General features: G+C 37.6%; 1 protein-coding gene across 1 annotated transcript in view; it reads right to left on the bottom strand.

Annotated features, from left to right (window-relative positions):
- Positions 1–1,183: 1,183 nt before the first annotated feature.
- CA8 (carbonic anhydrase 8) overlaps positions 1,184–10,136 on the bottom strand; it is an 82,778-nt gene continuing 73,825 nt past the window's right edge. The window contains exon 9 of the mRNA XM_057735520.1: positions 1,184–1,877. The gene's annotated coding sequence lies outside the window, so the exon portion shown is untranslated. The remainder of the gene's footprint in view (positions 1,878–10,136) is intronic.

Raw genomic sequence — 10,136 nt, 5'->3', positions numbered from 1 at the left:
CCAAGTACTTCATTTCAGTCTTTTGACTCAGAAAATATCCAGTAAACAAATTTGATTGCTTCAATTAAAATACACACACACACACACTTTGGAGGGGAAATATGGGCAACTAGATGTTACCCTGAAAGTCATTTGAATTAGTTTTTGTTGTAATGTTTATTTTGTTATTTTTCAGGGACAAGTGATTGGGGACTGCAAGAAGCATCAAGAGTTAAGTCCAAGACCAGCTGCTCAGTACCGACTATATCAGGATCAGAGAGGCTGGGTGCCAGGGTAATGTTTAGCCCCAGGGCCTGAATGCAGGGTCCACCAGATGAGTGCCAGCAGCCCAGTTGGCCTCTCACTAAGAAAAGGCTTTAGATTTTGTCTTTTGATGTTAACTACAAGTGAGGCTACACCTGCAGACAATGTCTAGCAAGTATGTGGTATCAGTTTTAGTCTATATGTGTTTAAACATGCTGAGTTTCTCTAGCCATGCTTTGCCATTTCTTCATTTTTGTATACAAGAAACAACAGAAAGGAAGAACTTGGGACTGCCTCTGCCTGTCTGATGCCACCTTCATGTGGTCCAGGACTATGTCAGATGCTGACCCTTCATCAGCCTCTGCCTCCTCTCTCTGGGGCAGCTCTGGTACTTTCTCTCCCTGCCTAAGTCTCCACCATGAACCTTCTTAGCGTCTGTTTTCAGGGATACGTGGTGTGATTTTTTATTTGCCTTTAATGTTTTTCATTATTACAACCTCTAACCAACACATCTAAAATCTCTCAACACATACTTATTCCATCTGTATTATTTCTATTTCTAACTTAGATATTTTGCATCACAAAATCCCTCAAAATTGGGTCTATGTTATTGAAGCCATTAGCTTTACAACAATAATTATAATGCCAACTAATAACATTTATTAAGTACTTGTTTTGTGCCAGGTATCTACTGCTTTACATAAATGATCTCATTCTACCACAACTAACTGCATCTAAGCATACGCTTAAATTTGCCAGTAGCACTTAAAATTAATTAAAGTAAGAATACTGGTCATCTTCAAAACAAACATCTCAATATGCCAAGTGAAACCTATATAATAAAATATTTTAAAGTCTTACAAAACGTACAACACTATTATAGAATACTATTAAATTTATGCTTCTATCATGGAAAATCAAGCTATAAAGTATCCACTGTCTCTTTATCCTATTTCTTTCTTACACCTTTCTCAAATTCCTAGAAACCACAGCTTCCAATATGTCAAATAAATGATTAGATTCATATATTCAATTAAATCCTTTAACTAAGAAAGTAATATACAAAGTGAGTATTATGTTCTTGCATTAACTCCCAAATTGTGTTTTATAACAAATCACCCTGACATTAAACGTGGCATGAGGGTTGCAAAGTAACATGAGATGTGATTCTGACTCATCCTTCACACTCCATTTCAGAGCTGTATGCTGTTCTTGATCAGAGCTCTCATTTTATTATCAAGAATTACATTATTCACTGAATGAGTGCGTTTTCTGTTAGAGACAGGACATGAAGGCCCGTGAACGCTGGAAATGTATTTTTCCTGTGTCAGAATTAATACATGGTATATATTCATATTAATAATAACTCTGAAAACTAGTTTCATTTCTTCTACACATAAGCAATAAACAGTATGTGCAAAAAGATGAATCCTAGCAGCCGTGACGTGGGGTTGCTTGTGAATGTCCAGCCACGTCTAATATTCGTTATTGCGTGTGTGCAGGCCACTGTCACAGACGTCCATCAAAGCTGGGTCAGAGGAGGACAAACAATGCAGCCTTTGAAAGTAAACCAAAGCTGCAGCTCCAAGTTTGCGTTTCTCATCCAAGGGCACTACAGGACCATTGTTTTCCTCCTTGAAGGCAAAGAGAGGGCATCGATTATGTTACTGACATTCCTCCACAAGAGACTGAACCGTCTTTCTACAGTCCAGCGAGAGACAGCAAAAACGAGGTTTCCCAAGAAAATGTGGAAATGTCAAACACACCTTCATGCTCAAGTCTGTCATCCCTGTACTGCTCCACAAAGTCTCCCGTAATTTTATTTCTCTGGCAGAATCTATTACGGCAAAATTTCCTAGAAACATGTATTTTCAACCAAAATAAATAAAAGAGCGCTTGAACTGTTTTCTAAACAAAAAATTTACGTCACACATAAGAGTAAAGTTTTTAGTCATTGTCATTAATTTCCTGTGTAATAACTGCAGACAGTAACTGTTTGAGCACAAAGACCACTGCTTTCTAGTCCCCAAATAACGTTACAATTCAATTAAATAAATTAGGAAATAATAAATATAGAACAACACATGAAACAACTGTGCGTTTTGAGAGAACTAACACTCTTCCCATTTAGAAAACGACCTCAGCTAGGATTTTAGTTCAATATGTCTACTTGTGTTGCCAGAGATGGGACTGGGGAAACACACTTTCATACAGTCACTAAACAAACTGGTCCAACCTTTTGGGCAACAAATATCTATTACAATTTAGAATGCATATACTTTTCATCCAGAATTACACTTCTTGGATCCTATGACAGAGATATAACCACCTAATCGTACAAAGGTTTTATGTAGAAGGATATTCACTGCAGCAAAAAAAACTAGAAAAAACTAATTTCCTTCCTTAATAAATTATACTTTAAAATTGTTCATACATGGTGTGTGTGTGGATATGCTTGTACACAGTACACATATATGTGCACATATATAATTTCTGGAACAATTTATTAGAAAACATTACTAATGCTGGGGTATATATTCCCAAACTAAATTTCAAATAAGATAGTGAGTCATGACCAGATCGTTATGATTATGCCTCAGAGATACGATTTCAAAGGTAAAACAGGACATTGTTTACATATGTGTTTGGCAACTATAACCCAACACAGTATAAATCAAAGTGACTCACGTCAAGCTGACCAACGATCCAAATTATAAAGCCACAGCATTTTAGAGCTTTTAAAAGGAGACTAAAGGTCAGCATGGATGAATTTTTTGCAAGAGAAAAATAACCTGGAGTCCCCCATTTCCTCAAATGTGTTCCACATAATTCTAGAAGTCAGGTAGAAAAAGTGAATCCCTATTCCAAAAAAAAAAAAAAGAAGTGCAAACTGTGATTAAACAGAGTAAAATATGATTCTTTCATATAAAACCATCTCAGCCTCTAATATGCTAATATGCATTATAAATCTCCAAAAGGAGACTGTTATATTCCGGATTCTCCAAAAGTATGGGGACAGCCACCTCTTGATTTAACAATCATTTTGGTGGACCAATGCTCTGCAGAACACATTTGGGAAAGGGTGGTTTAGAGGCAGAGATTCCAAGTAACTTACGAAAAGTATTTCAATTTCCCTTTAAGAATATATCCAACTGCTCTAAAAATTAAGCTACCATGGTCTAACACATCAATTAGACAAAAGGTAGGTAAGTAAATATGCAGTCACTCTAATGACACAAGGTCAGGTCTTACCCAAAGCATTTAACATTGAACATACATCCACAAGATAACATGTGCGTGTGCTCATGGGTGTCTCATTCATTTCTGAAGCTCTAATGGCTTGCTTTAGAGGGTTCTCAATAAATGCGGAATGAATTCTAACTTACCTGAGAGTGGACTCTGCTGGTGAATGTAGGTACTCACTCTGCTAAAAGCTCCATCACAGAAGAAACTAAAGATAATGCCCTATGCTTACTGAGTTTTTCTCCTCTATATTTTTCAAAGGAAATGTCACCTCCCAAAGCCAAGGCACGCTGAGGATGATCTGTTAAGCTCCCCCCCAGAGATGGATGCTCAATCTTGATCACTGCAAGATACCAGATTACCTGGAGAAATGTTTCAATTGATCACAGTCTGGGGTGTGGATATGGAATCACGAAGACTCAAGTTCAAGTCTCAGCTCTGCCACCAACTCTCTGTAAGATTTTAGGCAATCTACTTGCCTACAGTTGTGTACTCTCCTCTCAAGAAATTAAGACATATCATGCAGTTTATCAACTTCGTCTTCTTGAAGGAAGCTCTTCTAGAACCTTGTCAACTTCTCACATCTGGACTCACACCCTCTACGCTAGCAACCTCACTTCACCATCATTCTGGGAATCTCCTTTGCCTTTCGCCTTTGTCGGATGTCCTGTTTCCTGGAGCCCACATCTGTTTTTTTGGCTTACTCCATTTTGGTGAAGCACATCTTCTAGTAGTTTCTGTCTGAGTAGAGGTCTTCCTGCCAGAGTATTGACAGCTGAGCGGAGGAGGAGGGGCACACGAGGTGAGGATGTTATTTAATCGCCCTGTTTTCAGCAAGGTATCTTGATTTTCAATTGTGTCTATGTCCCCTTAGAGAGGTACTCTCTCTTCATCACAGCATAAGGACCTCCAGGGATCCACCACAGATTGGGACGGGACTTGGAGAAGTAACTGCTTCTCAAACAGCTATTAACAAATACAGACGATTTTAGCCACCTTTCACTCCAACTTCTAGAGGTATTTGTTGCCACCAATTCCTGGGACTTTAAGAGATTCTGTCACGTAAACAGCCTTGTTCCTTACATCTGCTAAATCCATTCTAGTAAAACCACCTGCTTCCAGCTTCCAAAATATTGTTGCTGCTGTCTCTTCTTTCGTTTTCTCTATTCTTGTAGGTTTTTGCACTTAAAAAAAAATCTCTTTCCTGTTATTCTAACGCACCTTGTGGTGGAAACAAAATTAAATGCCTTTCTCTTTAGTGGATTATCATAATCTGATACAAAAGCTCCTTTTTACACATTTGTATATTTTCTAAACTTTCTCCAAGAACTCTACTACTTGGTAATCAAAACATAAATTTGCCCAGTAAAACATTCCAAAGAAATGACACTCGGAATATACAAAGGTAATCAGGCTGACTTTCTCCCCTTTGGGACTTTCTCCAAATACTCATTCATCTATATATAAATAATAAGAAAGCTTAACTATAAAAGGAAATTTTCTATTATCCAATGATCATTGTTCATAATGAGACCTTGAAGTAAGGCCATAATCCTAAGAAGTCTTCTAAATCATCAGCTATTTCAATATAATTATAACAGATGCTATCTTTCATGTGACTATTTCTGAACCTTAAATTGTCTTCTATGAAGAGACCTCAGGGAATGAGCGCAAATCAAGTCACCATTGGAGGATTTCCTGAAAAGCTACCAAAAGTAAAAAAAAAGCACATGTGCACACGTGTCCTTCTCAGAGGTGGCTGCAGGTCACAGGTCTGACCTCAGTTCCAGTGAGTCTGGATAACCCCCTGATGCACCCCTCTTTAAGTAAGATAATTCAGTGTAAAATCTCCAAAAGCAGAGTCTTTTAAGAAATAGCGAGATGCTAAACGTGAGAACTCTTTCGGGATGCTCTCTTTCTCCAGTCTGCTAGCACCACACTCTCGGGGCAGTGTCCTCCTGCTGCTTGGATTGGGAGTTAATAGCCATGTTATCTGATTCGCTCCCAACACCAGGCTGTAAGCTCCTTCAGGGGAGTCTATGCTGATAGTGTTTATATTTGCACACAGTCCCTAGAATCTTGCCACACACAGAACAGAAGCTTAAAAATAAATGTCCTTCCATGACAAGCAAAGGCAAGAGAGGCACCTTCTTTTTCAACACACCCACTAATATCAGTATCAGGCCAGGAGGAAGGAAAACAAAGAGAAAAGGGAGACAGAGGAAGAGGTCAAGAGTGTCAACTGCTTTTGAAGATTTAAAGGGCACAGGGTGGGAAACACAACATAGCATCTGGAAATAGAAATTCAGGTGCATCAGAAATCAGGCAATAGGGATATGGGATCTCACTGTTAATTATTCAACATTATCCTGGGAGTTCTAGAGCGGGCAGTAAACTAAGAACCAGTAAAATCAGAAAGAAGATGAAATGGTCATTATTTACAGATGTGATCAAGGTCTATTTAGAAAACCTAAATGATCAACTAAAATGTCACTGGAAGCTGTATGAAAGGTTAGTAAGAAAGCCAAGGACAAAACCAAGCAATTATTTTTTCAACTTATAAATATTAACCAATATAAAAACGTAATGAAAAATGACACTAACCAAAACTGATAACAAAAACAACAGTAATAGTAATAGTTCACATTTATTGAACACTAACCCCTTGCTAAGCACCATGCTATGCATTTTTACCATGTTTCATTTAATCTTCACAACACCTCTAGAAGGTATGACTCTTAGTATCCCTGTTTCACAATGGGGAAACTGAGGCTCAAAGAACATCAATAATTTGCCCAAACTGTGGAGCAGCAGGTGGATGTGCCATGCTCCCCATCAAGCCACACCCCAGGCTGACTGCAGAGCCCACATGCACAACCTACAGCAAATTTAATCAGAGGAGAGAACTACGCAACATCTCAATAACATAAAAAAACTTTAATAAACACAGGCCTCTGCACTGTTCTTTGATAGAGGCAGTCAACGTTGTAAAGATATCAATTCTCAAATTACTCTATATATTCAGTGCAATCCAAATGAAAAATTCTCGCAAGATTCTTTTTTTCTTTTTCTCTTTCTTTCATTCTCTTTTCATCACCCTCTCACTTATTCTTTATTTCATTCCTTCTGGTAAAATGATCCTATAGCTTATCTGGAAGAATTAAACACATGAAAATAAGAATATTCTGCACAAGAGATTAGTAAGGGATCTTGTCGTACCAAACACTGAAATATACACAAATGCCACAGAGTGGTCGGTGCTCATGAATAGACAGATTTATGGAACAGAACAGGAAATTCAAGGATAAAACCAAGCAGTCACAGAAAGACTTAATATAATGTAACAGAGATTGGCAAGAATAAGAAATTTGAAAATAATGTTGGTGAAGGTGAAGAAAAATGTGTAGTTGGACACAGGATCAGTGGAAACATAAAGGGATACAACTCTTGGAGCAATTTACTATATACAGTATTACAGTTAAAATGCTCTGACCCAGTAATCTCATTACCGAGAAGTTTTTAAGGAAATAAATGCGTATGTTAACCACAATACTATTGATGATTGCAAAGTACTGGAAATGACCTAAAATGTACAATAACAGAAGAAAAGCTCAATAAATTTTGGTACATAATTAAAGGCAACCTATGTACAATCATTAAAAAGTATGACATGTATGTACTGAATGACATGAAAAGATATATCAGTCAAGCGGACAGAAAACTCTGCTTTTATTTTTCAAAAAATCAAAGAAAAATATTCTGCGTAATATAATCTCATAAGGAACATTATATGTCTAGATGTGCTTATGAGAGATACACAGAAAGGAGAGATCAAAAGAATAAAAATAATGATAAAGGTAACATTTATTAAATACTTACACTGTGGACCAGAAACATGGTAAGCACTTTAATTGCATTATCTCATTGTATCTTCACAACCACCTTATGAGGTAGGTACTACTATGGCCTTCTTTTAAGTGTAGAAAAGAGACTTAGAGATATTAATAACTTTGTCAAGGTCACACAACTAACTCGTGATGGAGTCAGAATGGAACCTAAGGCATCCCCCCTGTGCTAAGGGGGAGGGGATGGGGGGAGCCCTCCACGTTCACCCCCAGTGCTCATGGTGACTGCCACTGAGAGGAGGGTTTGAGAAAGGCTTGTTGCTTCATTCTGTTTTGTTTCGTTTGAATTTTCTACCGTGAACATGCATCATATTTAGAGACAGAGGAACAAAGAACAGAAAGAGAAATCAAAGCGTGACTCTTGCCACAGCAATTTCAGTAGGTAAATGGAGATGAACACATTTCAAGTAAGCGAGGAGTAAAAAGGAGGATGAGAAAGAGATGGAAGGTATACAGAGTGACTGATTTTAAAAGGGGCAAAAACACCTTCAGTCTATGGTGCAGGCATGAATTAGCCTAACCCTTAGGGATGGTGTTAGCAACGTGATATCAAAATTGAAAATCCTTTCTCCCCAGAAAGCTCATTCTCAGGAACTCATCTAAAGAGATAAGTAGGCAAAGATATACACGGACTTCATAATTGTCTGCCCTTTGTTATTTGAAATGCGGAGTGAAAAGAGCTCAGGGTTTGCAGGGAAACCTCCCTGGGTGTGAACCTTGGCTTTGCCCTGTACTGTTTGTGACTCTGAGCAAGTCAGTCAACCCCTCCAGCCTCAGGGTCTTTATCTCTAAAATGGAAATAAAAGCACATGCCTCACAAGATCCTTGTGAGGATTGAGTGAGATAAAATACAGCACAGGCTCTGAAACGTAAAAAAGCTTTCCTTCCTTCCCCTTCATCACTCACCAATATGTGCCACTTAGAATGAATGTGTAAACTTTAACTGAAACTCAAGGACACATCACACCGTTTGGTATATTCTGACTGAAACACAGTAGCATAAAGCGCTAGACTTAGCTTTTAAAGTTCTTCATAAGCAAACCTGTTATACTATTTTGACACTTTCTCAATCTCAATTAGCACTGAACTAATTAACAAAACTGTTTTCTACACTACAGCGCCTCACATTTTTCTTCCTTCTTCTCTAATCCCTAGTGTGTTGTAAGGGTGACTGAGTATCTAATTACTTCTTAATTGAATGCGCATATTATACATTTTTCACCAGGTTCAAGCTTAATGCTTTCCGTCCAGAAATCAACGTCAGTGAAATTAAGTTGAATTGGGATTTGGGCAACTATTATAATAAGAGAAGGTTTGTATTAAGTCTAATTATAAGTAAATGTGGATTTTAGCATTATTTCCTGTGGAAATATTTCAGGCCCAGGAATGTGCCAGAAATGACTAATTTAGATGATTCATAACATTGTTACTCTTACTTACAATCTTTCATTTCTCATTATAGTGATTTTATTTCTGGGACCCACTAAATATAATCATTCTTAAAAGCAAAGGAACCATTAGAGAACCACTGGTTGTACCCATACTAAAATCAGAATGAACACTCCTATTTGTGAAAAATTGCATGAGTTTCTCTGCACCGTAAAGGTTTCTCCCATGCTGCAAACACAAGAAAAACATAAATCCTGGAATACCTGGAATATAACCGGTTACATTCATCAAAAATATTCATTTATGGCAAACCATAAAAAATACTACTATCAAAATGGTGTTCCAATTCAGTTCATACTTTACCGGGAGAGTATCTCATGAGGTTTTTTTTTCCCCCTTTTGCATTCTGCAGGAGTAGAAACACCTCTGAAGTAGGTATCTCATACAATGAAGTTTTGTTTGCTTGTTAGTTTCTAGATGTGGGGACCAACCATCTATAATAATGTAGTTGAAGACCTTTTCAGGCAGAAGATCAGATTAAATAACTTTTTGAGATCCAATTCGACTCTATGCTTCTAAGATGTCTCTGAAAATATTTTCTGTACACAAGCCCTAAAGACCTTTATGAGTTTCTAACCACTAAAAGTATAAGAATTCAGAAATTTTGCAGGCATTTAAAGAAGCACTGTGATAGAAAACAGACCCACCCAAAACCAATGTGGTTTTCTTGTTTTAACAATTAATTTGCTTTGAGAATGGTGTTATATAGTGGCAAATGTCTTGACTGGAGGAACCACCACACTATCCAACAAATATTTCAGATTCTGTTCAAGACATTAGGCATTGTCTAGACTCTTTTAGCTTCGTATGCTACCAAAACAAGTTTTAACTGGCATGTTTGTTTAATTAAAACTGAAGTTATCACACCGGTCAGAATGGCCATCATCAAAATGTCTACAAATAACAAATACTGCAGAGAGTGTAGAGGAAAAGGAACCCTCCTACACTGTTGGTGGGAATGTAAATTGGTACAACCACTACAGAGAACAGTATGGAGGTTCCTTAAAAGACTAAATATAGAGCTACCACATGATCCAGGGATCCCACTCCTGGGCATACCCAGAGAAAACTATAGTTCAAAAAGACACATGCACCCCAATGTTCACTGTAGCACTATTTACAACAGCCAAGACATGGAAGCAACCTAAATGTCCATCAACAGAGGAATGGATAAAGAAGATGTGGTACACATATACAAGGGACTATTACTCAGCTATAAAAAAAAAAAATGAAATGAAATGCAATTTGCAGCAATATGGATGGCCTGAGAGATTGCATACTGAGTGAAGCAAGTCT

This window comes from Hippopotamus amphibius, chromosome 5 (genome assembly GCF_030028045.1).
Source record: "Hippopotamus amphibius kiboko isolate mHipAmp2 chromosome 5, mHipAmp2.hap2, whole genome shotgun sequence".
In the NCBI taxonomy this organism is placed as follows: domain Eukaryota; kingdom Metazoa; phylum Chordata; class Mammalia; order Artiodactyla; family Hippopotamidae; genus Hippopotamus; species Hippopotamus amphibius.
Note: the sequence above shows the minus strand (reverse complement) of the source record. Positions and strands in the feature narration are given on the sequence as shown.